The 22127-nt window shown below is 36.8% G+C and overlaps 1 long non-coding RNA gene across 1 annotated transcript; it reads right to left on the bottom strand.

Moving 5' to 3' along the window:
- Nucleotides 1-1123: 1123 nt before the first annotated feature.
- On the bottom strand, nt 1124-17822 carry LOC137596357 (uncharacterized). The gene is made up of 3 exons (XR_011035537.1): nt 17730-17822; nt 8953-9005; nt 1124-1271 (listed from the first exon to the last, which is right to left on the bottom strand). It is a non-coding gene; the product is annotated as an uncharacterized lncRNA (long non-coding RNA).
- Nucleotides 17823-22127: the final 4305 nt, after the last annotated feature.

The raw sequence follows: 22127 nt of genomic DNA, 5'->3' as shown, positions 1-22127 counted from the left end.
CTAACACAAAAAACAAATAAGAAAACGCTTTAGGAAATTAAATTGGTAGGATGCCAGGGATTTGTAGTTTTTCCCAAGAAAAAAAGCTGAAAAGGTTTTTTATTGTAAGTTTTGACTCATAAATAAATAAATACTGTATATCATATTTTTCTGAAATAATGAATGTGATGTTTAAGGTAAATTTTTATGCGTAGATTTGTGCGAGCTGTAATGATTAATACACAATATGTCTTCTGCACAAAGGTGTTCGATGTGAGTTTAGCATTGCCTCGGGGCAAAGCTGATCAGGGCCATAATAAATACGTAAAACATATGAAGAAACAAATTACATGAATGATAACATGATTATGAGCTACAAAGTTGTAGAGTCGATGGATTTAAGCACATGGTCAGTTTTCATTCTCATCGAGCCTTTGTAGATGAAAGTATGTTCCAAAGCACAAAAAAATAAATGACAAAAACATGTCAACTTCTTTCATTCTCAGTAAGAGTCTACAGCTCTAAGAGGAAAAGCTCAGTGCAAGTTCTGGTGGTTAAATACCAGAGGAAGATCAGTACTCTTCAGATCAGAGTTGCAGTACCATGAATCTTTCCTGGTCCCTGCCTTTCCCTTCCTTGTCTTTATATGTGTGTCAGTTGGTGTCCCTGGGCGTGCCTGATCCTGGCATCGTGGTTGGCAGCAGCCACAGATGAGACTCTTTCATTAATCAAGCTGCAGCTGTATTTAACTCCCCGGTTCACCAGATCTTTCCTCTAGCTACAGTGGTTATCTCCTTCTTGACGACTGTATTGTTTTTATTTCTTTCAGATCTCAGCTCTGCTTACCAACCGTCTCTACCTACTGCCTCCAGCAGTGAGTGTGGAGAACAAGAAGTCCATCGGCGTCAGAGCTGGAGAACAAAGACATTAGGAGATACTTTCTGGTAGCTTAAGCTACAGCTGTGACCAGACTTTATTCTGGTGTCTGAATCCACCATCTAGGTATTCCTGATGGATCACATGACAGTGACCTCCCCCAGCTTGCAGGAACAGTCAGCAGCTGTCAGCAGGTGGAATGGAGAGAGTCGCCTCCCTGTGAAGGATGATGCAGAGGATTTGGAGGCGCCTCTTTAGCTTCTGTCAGATGGGCACTGAAGGAGAAAGGAAGATGATGCCATCTGCAATACCACTGAAGTGTCAGAGAGAGCTTCCAGATGGCTCAGGAGAGGAGAGTCATTCTAGGTAGGGAGCTGGACGTGAGCTGGATCAGCCTCATCTGGGGGCGCGTCACCCTGAAGGGCAAGAGAAACCCAATGATATCAGGGTTCTTTTGGTTTTTCAACTGGTTCTTGCCAGTTCTGTTTCTGTTGTCACTAAAAGACCTTGTCCACACAGATAAAAGGCTCACAGGGGTCTCTTTCAGTCCATTAGCTTAGCACACTCGCCATTTTTTAGGTTTTGAAATGAGGCAGTTGACGGAACCCCACGGATGACAACCAAGACACCCATCCAGCATGGCTTTATCTACTTTCCTTTCAACTTTGTGACGCAGTAATTGTTATAATAATGGTTTTCATTCATATCTTTGTTATCTCCTTGTTTCAGCATGCCTGTGGGCGATGCAGTCTGCTCCACCAACACAGTCGCTCAACTCAAACTATTTAGTAAGATTTTTCATGTCCCATGAAAGTGAGTTAGTCTGCAGTCCATCTTTACAACCTGCTCTCAATGACACGTGGATAAATCATTGTGCAAGTCATCACGCTTTCAGAGTTAATGTGTTGCACTGCGTTCACATTTTCGGTCTTAATGCTGTTTGAAGCGGCACCGTCTTTCATATGTTGCATTATGCATTATATATATATATATATATATATATATATATATATATATATATATATATATATATATATATATATATATATATATATATATATATATATATATGTATATATATATATATATGTATATATGTATATATATATATGTATATATATATATATATATATATATATATGTATATATATATATATATATATATATATATATATATATATATATATATATATATATATATATATATATATATATATATATATATATATATATATATCAGATTATTTGAAGAAAGCAAAAGGTGAAAATGCTGTGGAGTTACTTAACGTCCGCATACTGCTGGCAGCCTCCATCGTTCAGCAACACCACATATGCAGGTCTTTGTGAAGTAACTTTTAGGTCATGATGCAGGAGAGAACTGTAACAGCTGCTGAAAGCCCACGCAGTTGGTAGACAGATTATGAGATGAGATGCCCTTGTTACTCCCAGGTTTTAAATCCACTGGTGGTTTCACAGTGTAAATAGTGGATGAACGGGATTAAGATTTAGTGATAACATTGTAAACATCATCCACTCCCACCTGTGGTGTTTATCCCACTTATCCAGCTAAATGAATTTCATTCCTGTTTTCAAGTGTTTTTGTCAAATGAAATATTTATCATTCTAATGATTGTAATGAAATGATGGTTAGTCTTTCAGTTATCTACATTGAATTCTGTACAATATGTTTTAATGAAATCAATTTGGGTGACAAAGTTTAAAAATAATTCTGCTGCTTCCATCTCAACGCCAGCGGGTGGAGAAAAAAAATGACCTCATTTAACTCCAATTAGTTCAATTTAAACAAATTTAAATGAGCTGGAAGTTCCTTTAAAGAACCAGCAGTAATATGATAAAAATGTACTTGGACAGATACTTTTGTGCTGGGGGCTTGTAGAAACTTTGCAGCAAAGGTCCTGGTGTGTTAATAGTCCAGCTGAAATATGCATTGCCTTAAAAGTTATGACAGAGGCAGACAATGTTCTGACCAGAAATTTACCTTGTAACCTGACAATTCCAGCAAATAGCACCCACAGAATAAGTTACCATGAAATGAGAAAATGTCATTACTGGCTTGGAAATATAAGTGAATTCCCACTGAATTATTTTTTCCCTCTCCACCTTGAATGTATGAGAAATTATACATTTTTACTTAACAGTGAAAATGTCAGGTTTCAAATATTTTTATTTTATGTGTCACATATTTCCAGCATTTCTGTCTCAGAAAGAAAAAAAACAACAACCATGAACTAGTGACACTCAGCATTAGAATTGAAACTGTGAGGCTTGACTAGAAGAAAAAGAGTTTTTAAAGAAGCTTGTTTAAACATTTAAACTTCAATTTTTTCTAACTTCATTTTGTATGATCAAGCAAAAGTTGAAGGTCCTTAACTAGATGGGATTTATTTGAAATAAAACTAATTGAAGCATGTGTATGCAGTTCATGGATGTTGTCTATGTACTGATTTTGATGTACTAAATTTTCCTGCATATATTAACTAATTTTTTTTAAACCAAACCAGACTATAACCTGAACTCTACATGTATTCCTCCAACATAAAACACCATCATTTATAGAAAATACTAACAGGATTTCAAAATGTTGGAGAGAAATCTTCTCCTCTCCATCCTCATCAGGTCATGTGATATTAAAAACACACACACACACACACACACACACACACAAACACACACACACACACACACACACACACACACACACACACACACACACACACACACACACACACACACACACACACACACACACACACACACACACACACACGCACACAAACAGAAAGAAGGCAGCTTTCATGCTTTGAGAGGCATTGATAATTCGAGTTGAAATGAGCTTGTCTTCATTAATGGCAGTCACTGCTAAATCCTTTATCTTCACATACCCAGGTTACTGTGCAAAATGACTCCTCCGATGTGATTCCTACTAATAGCTCTCTTTAATGTCAACACGAGTGAGAGCACAGCCCCGAGGAGAGCGCTTTTCTTTCAGCTTGTGATAAATTTAAAATATAGATGATGCATACATGTGAAGAAATGTCAAAAGGTAAGATTACGCCAGAGCCAGAGACTCGTTTCCCTCTGTGCCCTGGTTGTCCTTATAACCCAAAGCGATGACATGTGGGAGCTAATTAATGTAATTCACTTACCTACAGTGAATCACAGGAGACAGGGATATAAATGAAATGAATAGACCGTGCTTGGCTGGGTCATGCACGGTTACTTGGCTTTGCTCAGCAAGGAATGAGGAGTATAAAATCTTTAAAAAATATTTAAGATTTGGAGGCTGGCAATACTAGCACCAAGATATGCTAATATTGTTATATGAGTGCATAGGTGTGATGTCTGTGATGTCACAGGGCGGCAGAAACATTTAGAAACAACCTGGTGAGATGAGACAGTCACTAAAGAACCTACTCAGGATTAAGTAGAATATTCTGAACATATTAGCTCAAACAGTTAATAAATTCTTGTGCCCGACATCCATTCTTAGAGTTACGTCCTCATTATTTTATTTTATTTCATTTTAGCTGAGGCTATCTACAAAATGTCACATGGCCTTGTGATTTATGGAATTGTGATTTTTGTTAAATTTTGAGGAACAATCTTATAACATATGTGTGCTTTCTTAATTTCCCTTGGGGGATTTTAACAGTTTATAAAATTAAAAATTAAAATTAAAATTAAAAATGATCTGCAAGGGCCAAAATCTGACTTGACAAATCTTTTTAAAGGATTATTAAATAATTAAGGTATGGAATACCTTCCTAGTCAATTGGAGAATCTGCGCTGATGTGAGGTTAAAACATGGATGGGTTACTAGTCTAATCAAAATTTATTTTACATGGTGAGCTCTTGTTTTTACAGGGTAGGATTGTGTTTTAGTATTTGTACTATGTTTTTTCTTATCTAGTTAACTTCTAGTTTGTGTGCCTACGAATGTTCTCCTTCAGCTCACTGGGACTGCAGATAATTTAGCTAGCAGCTAAATCTGGTGCAAACCATGATTTCTCCCTTTTTTTATGTTACACAGACCCTGATATCACTAGACCCAATATATGAAAATCAAAATAATTAATGATGAAATGTTTTTGGGGCAAATTGCAAACATGTTGATTCACTGATAACATATTTAATAAGATATTGGGAGCATCACTTTGAGATTTCTGAACATCAATGATGTCTCTTCATGTATCTGCAGCAGCAAATTAGTCATTTTAATCAGAATTTCTGGAAGATTGCATGATTGAATGATGTCCCATATTGGATTACCAAATGCATTAATACTGTAATGGAGGGCAGGTTCTATCTGAAACAGACAGCCTCTTGCTGAGTTTCTTACACCCTGCACATCAACAACATTATGGAAAACATTCTCAACAACGAACCTGCAGAAATAAATTCTGTAAAATTCAAGACTTTTAAACAAAGTTGAGATCATTGACGTCCAATTGTTTGTTTTTTGATAAATATATTGAGTCCCTTTCAACATAAAAACAACATCCTATGTCAAAACCCGTTTTCTGCCCCGCAGGTCGGTGCAGTGAGTGAAAGCTTCTGGGTTTTTAACTGCAAACTCATCAACTCTGTAGTTTGAAGCTGCTGTTCTTTCTGCTGACTCACCTAATTTCTGTGTGACTTCATAAGATAAATATGAGGCTAAAAACGATGGATAGGGCGAAAAAGGGAGGTTGAAGCTTTGTGTATTAACTCTTCTTCACTGCGCCGTTCAGATCCCTATAGTATCTAAAACTTTACTTCCTCCCCCCTCTCCTCTCTGTCATCTGCTTCATCACAGAATGCTGTCGTCATTTTTCTCCTCATGTCACCTGCAGCTACATCAGCACATATTAAAACTGCATATCTACAATAACATGCGCTAAGCTAGACATCAAATATAGAACCTTCTACATTTGACCATATATCAACCCTGAATGTTCTAATCCATTTATAAACAAAGCTAAGCTCCAAGGTTGTTTTTGACATAAATGACTTCATCACATAAACTTCCTAAAAATTACTCATGAAAAACAAAATTATACTGTAATGTGTTTTATAATATCCAGTATCGGTTAAGTATTTAATATTTAAGCATGCTGTGACAGGTTGTGGATTGTTTGTGCACTGTTGCACTCGCCAGCAGGTGGTGCTGCATGCCATCGATGACGTGACAACCCACCAGAGAAGAAGTTCCAGTGGAGGTGGCGTGGTGCTTTGTCCTGATGTGTCACTGCTAAGAGTTCACATGTTTTGTCATCGAAGAAATAAAAGTGACACCTTGTCTTATTGAACTGGGAAACATTAATTAGTGTTAATTTCTAAGTATCTGTTTACCAATACGTTCATAATAGAGCAGACGTTACATTTGACAGCTATATCGCATTAGTGCACTCAGTGATGGACAACCTTGTCAAAGCATGTCATTCAGCTGAAGCTACCAATTAAAAATGAACAAACATTTATTCCTGTGCCACATTATAATGATTTGAAAGCTAAATAAAACTAAATCTAACTTTGTTGTTTCGCAGAGGGCAAAGGTTATGCTGTTAAATTTTCGTCTATTAATTATTTGTTTGGTAAATATTTTCACTCACAAAGATTTATTAAAGGTGTCAAACTTTTTTTATGAGGGTGAGGTACGTAGTTATTCAAGCTTGTTCATAATCATGAACTCTTCTGATAGATACTGCAATTAGAAGGAGGCTCTAACTTCAAACTGTCAGATCCATCAAAGCAGCGTTTCAGTAACATTTTCAAACCCATGCTCAGCATCAGACGGCTCCGTCTTCTTATAATAAAACAAGTCCTCCAACAGACTTAAAAAAGAAGCACTTTCTGACAACTCCACCATATTCTGGTTTTATTCGCACATGGTTTCCCCAACAGTAACTTCACTGTTGCAAATGCTGCCCCACCCCATAGGCATGTGCAAACAGTCTAAAATGAAAAACACTAAAGTAAAAAAAAAAATAAAAAATAAAAAAAAATAAATATATATATATATATATATATATATATATATATATATATATATATATATATATATATATATATATATATATATATATATATATACATATATATGTATATATACATATATACATATATATATATATACACTTATTAAAAGACTTTTAATAATAATAAATTGAATTTGCCTGCTTGATTTCAGTTAGATTAGTCTTCCATGATCTGTTGGATCATGGAACAACATCCAGGCAATTTGGGATCAAGGCTATTTAATGCTGTAAAATTATTGGTGGAATGTTGCATGCAATACAAAATAAATATCCTTGCAGCATAACACTCTTTTGTCTGAAACAATTCTGCAAAATTCTCTGGTCTAGCTACCTTTACAGCATTCTGCCAGACTAGTGTATATTTTTTGTCAGGCAAAACTGGTTTGTTCCCATTTACTTTCATTTTTTTGATCAGGTGTTGTGTTGGGTGATGGTCAAGTTTAGATTTATGTTTTTTTCCACATGAGCAAAAAATAATAATAATGAATGGACACTAACTTCTAGAAATGGTTTAAAGTGTAGTAATGTTTGTGGAAAAAGTGGCCTTTTTTTAAACTTGGAATTTGGAAATGACACCACTGAATCTGGGAGTAGATTAGTGCAGAGTGAAACCAAATTTCTAAAAGCAAAGCAGAGAGTAAAGGAAATAAATGACGATCCTGAGATACAGGATTATGTCAGTGTTTTATGGGCCGAAGAAAGGAACCAGAACAAAACCAAGGGCAAGACCGTATTGAGGGCTTGGTTTTTGTTGGATATGTAACTTAATCAGAATAGACAGGACTGACCACTTCAATTTAAGGGTAAGACAACTGTCTTGAATCAGAAGTCAGTGTCATCAACATACAAGAGAGTAAACGTGTTGGAGCAGAGGAGGCTCTCTGCTGTGTGCTGGCTCTCTAACTGACTGGAACAGACTGAGGGATTCAGTTAGATTATGAAAACCCATTGATATGGGATGTGAACATGAAATTCTCCAGAATGAGCATCCTATCATAGATGGGTTAAATAAAAGATGTACAAAAATTCTGTAATAAATTTATTATATCTTGGAAGTCTATGAAGTAAAAAACGCAGTACTGAGCTGGGCCTGTAATGAAAAGCTCAAAACCTCAAATGATTAAAATCTATCAAAAGAAATTAAGCAGCACTTAACATTTGATACAGACAGCCAAACCACCACCTGAAATAGTTTCAATATCTCATAATAACCTCCAGTGACTAAAAATTAGCCACACCTGTTGCCATAACAAAGTCCAGATTCATGCATTCATAAGAAACAAAAGGTACCGCCTCAATTACGTGAAAAATGTTACTTCAGATTTAGATTTTAAGAGATAATTGTGGAATAAAAATGAGACAGAATATATGAGAGTGAAAGAAGGGAAAAGATGGGAGAGGGTGAGATGAAAGCAAAAAGAAAAACGATGGTGAAACAGAGATTAAAAAGGATTATCCAGTCAGCAACAAGCTGCCTTCTCTTGTCCAATTAAGTACATGGACTAGAAAAAACAAAAAAAAGAAAAAACTAAAAGAGAAGCTTGATAAAATAAATTTTACTCTAATGGTGCGTAATTGACCATCAGTTAACAAATATGCAGATAAGAAGACGTGAACATTTATATTATGTCCTGTTAGGACTCACAACCTTGATCTCTACACAAATATTTGCTACCACAGGATTTCCATATCAATCTATTTCTACAATATCATGTGCAAGCACCATTAGCATTAAATAAACATTAATCTAATTCATAGAAAGGAAAAAAAATGGGTGACAAAACTATTATTTGTACGAGAGAAAAGCATACACAAGTAATTTTATCAATGTAAACATGATTTAATCTAAAGGAGGCCTAGAGGAAGACCAAAGAGGAGGTTTATGGATGTAGTGAAAGAGGACATGAAGGTAGTTGGTGTGAGAGAAGAGGATGCAGAAGACAGGGCTAGATGGAGGAAATTGATTTGCTGTGGCGACCCCTGAAGGGAAAAGCCCAAAGGAGAAGAAGAAGAAGAAACATGATTTAATCTAAAAAAAAAAGGGGTTAATTTTTTTTACCTGAGCACTGATTCCTGAGCTCGTGTCACATCGTCCTTGTCCGTTGTTCCCGCCTGCAGCAAATGAGAGCGTATTGTTATAATAGCATGGGGTGATAGCATGACTGTCTCACAGGCCGGTCACAGATGTGAACAGCATATTGCTCTCTCAGCACTCATTTGCTGACAGAGCAATAGGCTTCTGTTTATTGTGAATGTAACCTGGCGTTGGAGCTGGGTGACCCTCACTACAGAAATATAAAATGCGCCCACACCAGAAGACGGGATTGACTTCAGTGCAATGCCCATCAGTCCGGCCAGCTTAGACTATTATAATTGCTTAAAGAAAGTTTATGAAGTGAAATAAAAACTGAGCTAATCAAATCAGCTCGCGAGAATTATCTCAGCTGACAAATACAGACATAGCTCACTTCTTATTTTGTCAGAAATCACTAATACATCTCTAACTGTGGTTTCTGTCGCTGTTATTACTATAAAGTCTAAGAGTCATGTTAGGAAGGAGCTGCAAGGTTGACTCACATAGCAACAGTATCTCAGGAAGGTGGGGCGTAACAAACCATGCAAAACACACACAGACACACAAACTCACACCCTACGCATCTCTGCTCCTCAGCTTTCAGTGCACAGATTCAAGGTCTCCACCCCTATTGAACAGTTCTGGTTAGACACAAAAAGGAAAAAAAAAAAAAGCAAGCAAGATGGAGAACAGAGAGCGTGGGAGAGAGTGGTGAAAGGATGGAAATGTGAAGGACTGATGGAGAAAGACGGGACCTTGACAAGGATGGTTCTACTTAAGTCTGTAAAAACGTGTAATTTGAAAAAAAAAAAACAACAACTGCAAAAATAAATAAAAAATCCAGGCATTCAGAGAACTTCTACAAAGATGGAACACATGGACACACACAATAGTCGGTATTGGCTCTGCTCTGTTTGCCTTTGTTTGTCTTTTGTTTGAAACTGTATGCCCTGTTTGACACACACAAAGCACCAATGAGAAAACAGCATTATGTTGTCAAGATGCTTTACTACGCAACATTTACTATCATGTACAATACAGAAGAATGTAAATGATTTAAACACAGTTTTAGTCTTGTTTTGTAAGAGCAATTTGTCATGAAAATGTTGCATTGGACAGTATTTATGTGTATTTTAAAATATTTTCATTACCTACTGTTATGCTATAGAACATGTGGAGATGGAGCCGCATAAACCAGTAACACTCACCAGTTGCTATGAGTAGAGGGTTTGTTTAAACTCAAAGAAGAGATGCTGCTGATCAGTAGGGAAATCCAATCTGCACAGATTACCAAATTCATTATCTACAATACTTCATCTACCAACAGGGTCATCGGCCACCACCACCACCAAGTGTGTCTGGACTCCCTGGGAGGGTTATTTTACTGCTGGTCAGAGCAGGTACCCTTCAGTTCAATTCACCCTGAAGAGTGCAGATGACAAAGACATTCTAACAGACTTTATATCATCTGCCATTAGAAAAAATAATTTTAATTTGTCTTTCCTGATTGGATTCTGGACGATTATGCCAAATTCAGGATTACCTAATGCTTCTCTCTGACTTTGGGACTATTTGGTGAGGAGCTCACAACACAGATGCTTTGTCTACAGTGGTAGGAAGAAAAGTAGGTACTGTATGTCAAAGGAATCTCATTCCACCACCCTTAACTGAATTTATTGAGCCCTTTATGAGCACCTTTGGATTTACGATGCATTTTCTTCCTATTACTGTATGCTTCCATTCCCAGGTCCTAACTGTAAATGCAGTCAGAGCCACAGGAGACCAGCTCCATCTATTTAACAGCACCTGGGAAACCCCCTGAGGAGCAGCTACCAGCATCAGGAGCATCAGTAGGTTGGAGGCTGCTGCACTCTTGCACGGTCCCTACTTTGACCAACCATGCGCTTCCAACAGACAACTATCTGGCGTTTCTCCACTGCTGTTCAAAAAACATCCATGCTGATGAAATTGTTTATTGTATTACACATAGGCACTGCTGTAGTTATTGTCGAAGCTGCACTTCAGTTGTTGTAAAATACAGGCTTCTCCAGGATTATTGCTTGAATCTTTCGAGGTCATACAATAGAGGCCAAGGTGTGTGGGGCCAATGCTGTGTCAATACTGATCACTCATTGCATAAAGCTACGCTTTTGGATAGCGATGGAGGAAGTATTGCTTATTTTTTGTAGCCATTGTTGTGCTTTAATAGATTTGTAACCACTATCTTTAGAGACGGTTATAGTAACTCACGCGTAAGAGAGGTCTTTTGTTTTACAAAATCTCTGCTTTAATAGTCTGGATGCTGTTTTTCATGGTTTAAAATCTGGGTGTTCATTTATCTCTATGACTGTGACAAATAGTTCCTGTACTTAATTATTATGCAACATAATTATAGCACAAGTAAGCTTTGTTTGCTTTGGAAATCACATAGGATATGCAGTTACATTAGTTACAGTTAGTTATGTGTGCAACAACAAACCAAAATGTGGGCGATCACATCATCGCTTCCACCTCTTGCTGTCAGAAATGTGAAAGAAGTTAACTTGAAATTCAAATGTTTCAACACTAGGAAGCCTATCAAGGGTGTAACAATATTAAAATACACATGTATCCCTGTTGGTCAGCAAATTAATGCATAATGTGTCTTTTACAAATACGGTGTCACTGTAAAATAAAAAGTATTGCTGCTTCTAAGTCATGAAAATAATAAAAGAAAGGACATTGAGAAAGACAAATTTCCTCAGACTATGTGATCGTTTTCTTGACTGCTGTCATTGCTGAATGTTTTGTTTCCTCTGAAGCCTTAAATTCACTCCTGACCTGCAATACAATCAATCAGTTTCCTGCATACATATTTTTGTACATACAGTATATACACAAAAACACAGTCGACTAAGTGATAATACGCCAACTAGCTGATTATGAGCAGGCCTCTCAGTGGAAATATTTACCAGATCCCCGAATAACTGACAAAATAAACAAATATAAACAGGGAATAAATTACTGTTGATTGAAATCTAAGAGAGAATAATATCTACTGGTAATAAATATTTAATCACAGGAGGAGATAGGAGAGACAGGGGAGGAGGTCCACCTCAGTAACTGCAATGACAGTCTGCAACATGGGAATGAAGGGAAATAGAGGCCTGTGTAGTATCACATGCTGATTTGGCATATGGGATATCTGCTAATGCTGCAGCACATAAGCTGATACAGTGGCACAATTTGACATTTGAACACGAGGCATTACAGGATGAAAGTTCAACTCAAATGATCTGATCTTTAAGTGAATCCCAACTCACACCCAGTCGAAGAAAGTTCAGTTTCAAACTCATCAGATGTTGTTCACGCAGGAGTGAGTAAAAGGTCAGTCATATTATTGACTGCAAAACTTCCAATTTTATCCCTGTGGAACGATCCACTGAAAAGACTGTCTGACCACTCATCTGCACTTAGACTTGGCTCTACATTTAGACTTGGCTCCATCTCTTGGAGGCTTAATATTCTAAGAAGTAAATTCTCAAATGTTTTTTTTGCATGTTTGTTTGAATGAATTATTGTACATACAGCTGCACATGTTATAATATCATCTATATTTATGAGTTCAGATGTAATATTATCATTTGAACAATGCTTGTAGAGTCTATGCCAAGGCTCTAATGTAATTTGCTTTTACTTTAGCCCAAGGCTGAAGGTGTCCGCTGTGTATAGACAATAGCAAGTTTACAGGTAGTGTTTCTTGTTCTGAACTGAAGGCAAGCCATATATCACTTGTACAAAGCTTTGGGAGTCCAGAGGCAAAGGAGGAATACGTTTCAGAAACAGCTCTACATTGTCACGGAAAAAAACAAAAACAAGATAAAACAAGAGTAAATGCTCCTAGAAAGTTGTTGGCCTCCTCTCCTATTGGACTTGGAGGAGAAGAAAAATAATCAAAAGCATAAATGCAAAATAAACGCCAAATGCAGAGCACAATAAGGAGAGGTAATTATCCCAAAGCTTTGTGTTTTAATGACGCCCACCATGACATCTCCTATCTTTCTGTGGTATTGAAGAGGTTTCCTTACCTCTTAGGGTGAAGACCATGATAAGCTTTGATGGAGGTTTATTCTTGGGATAATTAATCTGCATTCTATCTACTTTGATGTGCTCTATTCGTTATAGAAATGATTTGATTTAGTTCTGGCACATAAAAACATCACATTTCTAAGACAGTGATTATTACTACATAGGATAACAGAAAATTTCATGTCACAACTTGCAGATGCGTGAAGCAAACTGACCATAACAAACTTCATACTGACAAGTTATCAATTGTTTAATTATTTATTGACCTACCCATACTGTTTTTGGTTGTCCTGAGGTGTTTTTAAAGTTGTTTTTCCTCCTGTAAAAAATGAATGCCTTGCACATACTCAATGACGGTGCTTGTTGCAAAGCATCACTTTGCCCTTTCTGACCTATAGGCTCTACAGTTCAGACTGTGTGCTGCTACAAATTCATAATCAGTCAGCTTGGGACAGCAGAGTGGCACACAAGGGACAAATACCCTGATCCCCAAGGTCCACGGAGCATTAGAGTGCTTTCACATAGATAAGCAGTAGCTGCAGGTGCTTTTTTTGTCCTTATGCTGCCATCCTTGTGGCTTTACATACACACTGTCAAATATCTTTATTTTATTTCTTCGTTTTTTTCAAGTTTTTCACATTGTTGATGCTGACAGAGGAGGTACTGCCGCTTACACCTGTTTGTAGATATATTCTGGTAATCAATTAATGTGTATATCAATGTCTTTGTGAAATTAAGTGGTTGCTTCCTAGTTTCTGTTTTGCGTATTTTCATCATTTTCTACCCTGCAAGAAACCATTAGTATAATGCATTGACAATATGGTGGTATTATCCTATAAAAATGCTTTAAGATTGGAAAATTATTATGCAGTATTATAATATTATATTACACAGAACAGGACCCAGTCAGCCAATGACTGACAGCTTTTTTGTTTGCTCACTGTTGGATGATAATCTCTTGGGTTTCTGCATTAATGATGGACTTTTTTATTCAAATGAACTATTCTTGGTACAATTTCGATTGCCTTTCCATGCAAACTCGATATAAAAAAAAAAAAAGTGACTATTTCTATTTAAAAAATATATATCCACACTCACCCACAATGGAAAATGAGCATTAAAGTGTCTTCATAGAAATAAAATTGAAATGAAGTCATTTTTTCTTTATTGACAGAAAATATCAAGTTATAGCACCACACTTCATGCATAATTAAATTCTGAACCAAAAGCATAATCGTGGGCTTCATGGGGTGACATTTATTAACTCTGGCTGTAACTAAAGCTGTTGCTATGTGTTGGTGTTGATGTTTTGATCAGCGAGTATTGCAGGCAGAAATGCTTCTCAGAAGATGACACTAGACCGCAGGGAACATTCTGGAGAGCCCTCCACGTCTGATCAGTGCTACCAGGTCTCATTTGTATTCCCCCAGAGGCGTCCTCTTGGATGCATTTGCTATGTCGCTTGTTGAGAATCATCCCAGTCAGACCCCCCCACCATCATGTGGTAGCGGGTAGTTGTGTATGATCACCGTTTGGTACACACAGATCTGCCAACATTTTTATTCCACCTGTTTTAAGATGTCATTTTTCTACTTTCTAGTGGGCAGCGATCCATAATAATTACACATCCAAACCCTCCAGACATGATTCCTGTAGCACAACATTCCCTTCTATAGCTGTGACACCCTTGATCGTAGGGTTAGCTTTAATGTTTGCTTCAAATCCTGCCTGAATCTCTTTTATTTCGTTAGTTTGATGAGGAATACTGGGCTCAAATTTGACTTGATCCCTCTATTCTGTCACTTGGTTAGTTAAACAGTCTGAAAGATAAAAGATAAACCACTCTGCAAATTCGCATGTTAATTCAATCAGTTAGTGTGATTAGTTGTACCTGTAGCTTATTTCAAGCTCCATTACCTCCAGTAGTGTGTACTGGTCCGGACGCCTCACCACCGATAAACAAAAAAGACAGTACTTCCCATTCAATCAAGTGAACTTTTGACTGGTAGTGTCTGTGAATTTGTTTTATATATTTATATATTTATGTTTCATAGTCGAATTTTGTGCATTTCAAGGAGGTATGATGCCTTTTGGCAAATCTATAGTATCTACCTTTTATCTGATCTCCCTGCTTTCAGGGTAATCCCGTAGGGATTACACTAAAATACCATTGGCATTTATCTTTCAATACAATTCTATTGGTTCCAGTATTTTAATTCTAGTGTAAAGCTGTTAGACTCAAGACTGTGATCTCCCCCTTCAAAAGCTGTGAAACCATCTGCGTGATACAGAAAATTAACTAGAAACTATAAAATATATTGTCTTCAGCAACACTTAAGTGAAAGCTTTGGTTTTCCAGCCAACACACAGAAGCCCACACGTCTACCAACTTACGAAAGTGGCAGCACTGAAGTAGAAGGATATAAAGAGATCAATAAATGTTATTGGCACCATGAATGGCTGTTTGAATGGACTATTTCAGGCTCTATTAACTTCACTGATGGAGGAAAAGATTAGGTTTGTCCGCAAACAAATCTCTAGTCTCGGACTTCTAACCATCTGTACATCCATCCATCCATTTTGCTGTATCGCAGTCATCTCATCGATGGCCACGTATCCACCACGCGGGACAGGGTACACCCCAGATAAGACGCCAGCTCTTTGATGGGTGCCATCTATCCATTCTTATTCTAATTATACGGTATATCCATCCTCCTGTCTATATTTCTTCCCACCTCCACTTCTCCAGAATGACTAAAAAAACACACACAAAAAATATAACAAATAACTGCAGAAAGTAATCAAATAATCCTCATTGTTTAATCTTCTTCACCTTTACACAAATATAGTAAATTAACATACTTAGTTGTTTATCGGATTCTTAAAGTTGGAAAGTGTTTTTGATCAAAATTTTGATTAATTTATAGTTTAATTTAATGTTATTATTTGATGGCCTTATTAAACACTGTTGTGATTAATCTAACATTGGTTAAAAAAATAGAAAATTACATTCACTTAGGAAATTCATATTATTTGCTCAATAGAACTAATTATGATTTGGAACTATTTTGATAAATTGATATAACAGAAGATTTTTTCTACAATTTTTTTTTTTACCAAACAAACTAACAGACAGACAGACAGACAGACAGAAAAAAAATAAGCAAATATTTCCAAGCAAATATTTCCATAATAATATTTGCAGATACTGTTTCCCTCTTTTTCTCTTTCCTTTCTTTCATCACTTGCTCAAACATGATCTGCTCTCGACATATATGCAAAAAAAAAGAAAAAAAAGAAAAAGCTTTTGTTGGCATGATTGCTGTCAGCATGGTAAAAAAGCCATTTCATTTCCTGTGGCGTCTTCATAATAAAAGGCAGCCTTTGCTGGACATCGAAGGGCTTTTAATGTGAAGCAGTGACAACAAGATGGATTACATGCATATAACAAATCCCCTGTGAATCCCTCATGCATAGGTACAGCTGCTGGATCTAGAGACTTAAGTGGATTCAGAAGGGACTGAATAATAACGATTGTCAGAAAAAAGGCACTTGAATAGCATCAAAAAGGCTGATTTAATTTAATTTAATTATATGTGTAGGAACTTCTGTCTTTTAACATGTACAAATGTTTTTCTGTAAAACATAGTGCTTTTATTCACTGATCATTAGAGAGAAATCCAAACAGATTTCAGTGTGAAGGGTTTCAGTCTTAAACTCTTGTTTTATATATCAATTCCTATTGAATCAAGCACCAATAACTGTTCAGGAAATAATTTTAGAGACAATCATTTTCATCAGCTGCAAAAAATGAACTTGTAGTTAGCTTCAGTGCGCTTAAGATACGGCAATTGCTCTCTCAAAGTTTTGGAAGAAGTTTGGATATTTAGAGATGTCAAATTAAAAGTCTAGGTCTGTCAGTCTGGCTCTATCCATCCACCCATCTTTCTATCCATTTCTTTTGTAACACAATGACGAGTTAATATCCTCATATTGTTAAATGGAGGACAGCTCACATTTATTCATGGAATTGTTCAAGAACCCACCCCCACACACCCCCACCTTAATGTGAAGTAATCCAGGAAGGTGCAGGCACACTCTGCATCTAAAACCAGTTACTTGGAGTAGGCTAACCTGTTGTACTCTGCATGATGAAGAATTGGAAATGAAGTACTTTGTAGGTGTACTGATTCTGAAGTGGGGAAGTCCATTAACTCCCACTATCGTATCACTATCACGGTCCATTTTTTGGCACAATGACTCTGGGTGGAGTCCATCTGAGCAAAGAGTATTCATGCAGCAACAGGATATTAGTGTGGACAAGTGAGCAGGTCAAAGGTTAAGTATTTCCTACTCAGAAAAAAAATCACAGACAGAGGGAAAACACAGAGGGTCACTGGGAAAAGGTAGTAAGATCAAAACAATTTTAGACATGCAGAAGAAGCCATTCAAATTTGGATCCAGACATGAGGGCACTCAGTCTATTTTTTACCATGAAACTGAGAAGGGAGGGTAGGGAATGTGCAATGGAGTAATCATCACATGTTGGCACTCAATCCTAAATAAAACCTTCATTATTGAAAAATCTTTCTTTTGACTGTCAATGATATCAATATGCCTTTGAAATTCTATCAAGTCAAACTATACTAATATATTGATTTATCAAAATCTGTTTTCCTTACATCGCTACTTACCTAAATGTTTTTAATAAAGTTGAAATATTGAGGCATCAGGGTTGGGATGAGAGGTTCCTTTGTGGAGTTTGCATGTTCTCCGGGTTCTCCGGCCTCCTCCCACCACCAAAAACAAGCAATGTGGCTGAATTGGCCAATATCTCTTACTTTCTATGTAGACACAACTGACAGGTATTTGTAGCAATACACTTAAAAATATCAACCATCAATGAAAAAGACTTTTTCAGATGAAGTTTAAATTTGGAAATAGTTAGAAATACACAACGTAAAAATTCAAATTGCAGTCTTAAGACCAAAAGATAGATTGTAATCAGTAAACACTATTTCTGATCGGTGACCTGATCACCTATGTCAGCTGCAGAATGTTCCACTGCGTCTGGGCTAGTGTCCCCTTCCTGACCTATATATAAGCCAAAGCCTTGAATGCCTCCCTTCGTTTCCCCTCTCTCTATCTTCCACTTTCCTTCATCTGTAGGCAGGTGCTTGTCTGCTTGTACTGACAAGGTAATGGAGAGCCGAGATGCACACTGACTACTGAGCAACCATCCACGCCCACAAACGTACAAGATTAAAAAGAAAAAGAAAAAAAAAGAAAGTAGGGAAGAAGAAAGAGTGGAAGCCAACAACAATAAAAAAAAGAAAGATGCGTGAGAGATGAGGATTAAAAAAAGAGAGAATTGCAGCTCAGATTGAGCAACAACTTACAGAAACTGAGACTCTCCTGGGAAGAAAGACAGCTCCAAGGACAATTTCAGCAATAATGCCAAGAATCCCTCGGAGAAAACCGAGTTGTTGTGAGTGTGAGTTGATTGATGCTGCTAATTGCTGATTTTTACGTTTGCTGCTTCTGCATTTCCATACAAAGCAGCTGACAAGATCCAAAAGCCAGCAGGAAGGAAACAAGTACTGTACTGATTTTTTTTCCTCGGGGTATTTTGTTGCTTTGAGGATATGATGATATAAGCTATGAATAATTTAAAGAGTTTGATGGATTCTTTTGTCCACTGATTCTTCTAGGGTGGTCCTAAACTTTAACTCTCTAGTTTATGTTAAGCCAACCAGTGTCAAACAATGCAAGAAATGATAATTTCTTTTGAAGTCAATGGTAGCTGTTCTGCTGGTTGCATTATATACAAGTGCTATACACTACCAAACATCTGCTCCCACTTCATTTGTTAATGGTTGTGATGCTGCAATCATTTTCATAATGGTTACGCTCCTGTTTTTTATTGGATATCTATCATATTCAGTGTCACTATAACCAAATGCGATCTTCACATTAACATTAAACCTTGTTTTACCCTGAAGTCTCTAAGCATTTTATATATCTGTCTCTTTTTACAAAAAAACCGGAGAAGGAATGTGAGGAAATTAAAAAGTCTGTATTTTGTACTTGTTAGTGTCACATCTATCTATCTATCTATCTATCTATCTATCTATCTATCTATCTATCTATCTATCTATCTATCTATCTATCTATCTATCTATCTATCTATCTATCTATCTATCTATCTATCTATCTATCTATCTATCTATCTATCTATCTATCTATCTATCTATCTATCTATCTATCTATCTATCTATAATATCTATATATCTATATATACTGTATATCTATATATATATATATCTATATATGTATATATATTTATATATTGGAACTCAGGGCTTACTTCACATCCACCAGAGGGAAATAACCACAGTCATGTCATGCTAGTGTTGAGCAAAAAACAAAATGCTATCAGCACTGTGTCGTGATGTACTTTGCACCAACATGGGACTTCAGTAGAGCCATGATATTTATATTATATAAAGTAAAAGCAAAGCGCTGCCATGGACTTAAAAAGTCTTTGTGTGACATGAATTGACGTCTCAGCTGAAGAACCTTTTCAGCTTTGGATCACCAAGCAATGCCTCTATTTATATCAGATCTGTCTTGTTTTATTTTTTTGTCTAAGTCTGAATGGTGACAGCTTTAAGAAGATATGTTCACACCTGACAAGAGTAGAAGTCATGGTCCAATAACTGGGATGTGCCAACTGAGGAAATTGTCTGAAGGAATTGCTGCTATTATGGGGTAGCTGTCTATTATTACTTGGTATACTGTACGTCCCAGGGCAACAGTGTGTGTTGGTCTGTGGTTGCCCTTCCATGGAAACTTAATTCCAGTTAGCAAAGGGCTATTATCATCAGCTGGTTTACAGAATAATATAAGATATGTGTGTGAGTGTGTGTGTGTGTGTGTGTGTGTGTGCGTGCGTGCGTGCGTGCTTGTGTGCGTGCGTGCATGCGTGTGTGCGTGCGTGCGTGTGTGTGTGTGTGTGTGAATGCTCACTTCAGCTCCATCATGCAGCAGGTGGCATCTCACATCGTCTTTGACCTGGATGGATTAACCGCTTCATGCTCAGCAGAGCGTTGGTTTATATATATACTCTCAAGACCAAACACGTCTGTGATGTGAAAATGACATTTAACCTGATCCAGAACTCTGAAGCCATTAGAAGAGTTTGATTTACCCACTATGTGATGAGATGTAAGAGATTTGTCCTCCCACTCCATTTGTGTCGAAGTTATGCAGCAGTTCACAACAGATGAGCAATAATTCAGGTGAATGAGTCTTTAAAGTTTAAAAAAACCCCTGTACTTTAAGACAAAAACAATTACATATTGCAAGTGCCAATTTGATTATACAATTCCATTGCTGATTTTATGAAAAAATAAAAACTGTGTACCTCCGCTAAGACTCAGCAGTCCCCCACCAGGAATGGCTGCAATGAGTAGCCGTGCAATGAAAAGCAGAAGTCTGCTTCCTTATGATAAAATACTGAAAGTAGAAGAAACTTATTCCTTATTCCTGAGACCCACTCACGAACATTCCGAATTAATTGGTTTAAACAGTGAGCCACATCTCAGCCTGACCCAGTGTGAAGAATAAAAATAGATATAGGTGCTTTAGGTTCTACCGAATATCTGTATACCTTTGAGCTAAAAGCTTAAGGCAGGCATTTTAAGAGCCTACATGATTCTTAAAAAAAATACATTACTACTTTCAATAAATGAAGATGGGGTGAAACTATCATTTAAACCTATAAATGCTTATTTTTTTTTCCAATTTGTCCTGTTATTTATTGAAGTAGCTCCATCAAACAAATCCTCTCAAATGCTGACTGAACAATAGAATTGAAACCTTCACCGGTTAGGCATGAATGTTAATTTTTGATATTAATAAATTACATGCAAGATTGTGAGCAGATCCTGGCGGTGATAATTTTTTTTCTGACAAAGTCCACAAATTCTTGCTTTGTCTTCTGATTATTAAAATGCATCCAAATACTGTTACGATAGCCATGTTGGATGCTTTTCTCTCATTGGTTTATGCGTCCCACAGCCAGACAACATTTGCATGGATGGGGGTGTGGTTATTAAAAGAGCCAATTATTGTGGGGGTGCAGCAGCAGGTGGGCATATTACTATTTAAAGCATCCCAGCAGGGTTTCCAGTCAGCTTTAAAAAAAAACAACAACACAGGAGTTGTTTTTTTTTCTGTTGTGCTATGTTATAAAACTAGTGATGGGCAGATGAAGCCCCGTGAAGTATTGAAGCCTTTCATCCAATTAGCTCACTTTAGGGCAAAGCTTCTTGAGGTTTCATTTGCTCTAGTAGGACATCTACTGGATGCTAAAATATTCGTTGGCATGACTTTGAAGTGTGTGGCATTTTACAGAAAGCCAGTGAATAAAACTGTCAGCAAAATAAAGAAGTATGCAAAACACGTGTATTTTAGTGATGTGTGTATATGTGTGTGTATGTATGAATATGTCAATAGTATCCTGCTAACTTCATCCCTTGCTTCCTCCATGGTCCTCTTCTTTTCTGTTCTTGCGACTGGGCTGTGGGCTGAATCAACCATCCTCTGCTGCCAAAATATGGAGCGTGGTGCAGAATGAACCTGCCCTACACTACACATTTAATTTTTAAAGTATTTTTATTTTTGTCTGAACACTAGTACATCCAATTTACATTCACGTTAGGGCGCTGATTCTTCTTCTTCTTCAGTGTTTTTGAGTGTTTAGTGTTTTTGAAGTTTCATCTAATGAAAAATTGTAAAATGTTCTAAATGTTCTAAATGTGATTGAAGTTTTTTTTTTTCAAAAAATCTTCTTCTGAAGCACTTTAGTGCTTCATCTAATGTAAAATTGCAAAATGTTTGAATGTGATTAAAGTGTTTTTGCAAAAATCAAAAAATCTTCTCCGCGAGACTCACCTTGTCTCTGCACACACAGTCTAGCACACGTGCCCTCTGCTGGTTGGAGTTAAACATTGCTAGATAACTTTTCAAACTGTTAAAATTAACCAGCCTTTAACTTTACAGAAAACAATGTATGTGTGTTAATGCGT

The sequence above is a fragment of the Antennarius striatus genome, chromosome 6, assembly GCF_040054535.1.
Source record: "Antennarius striatus isolate MH-2024 chromosome 6, ASM4005453v1, whole genome shotgun sequence".
NCBI classification, from domain to species: domain Eukaryota; kingdom Metazoa; phylum Chordata; class Actinopteri; order Lophiiformes; family Antennariidae; genus Antennarius; species Antennarius striatus.
The sequence above is the reverse complement of the archived record's forward strand: the minus strand, read 5'-3'. Positions and strand labels throughout refer to the sequence as shown.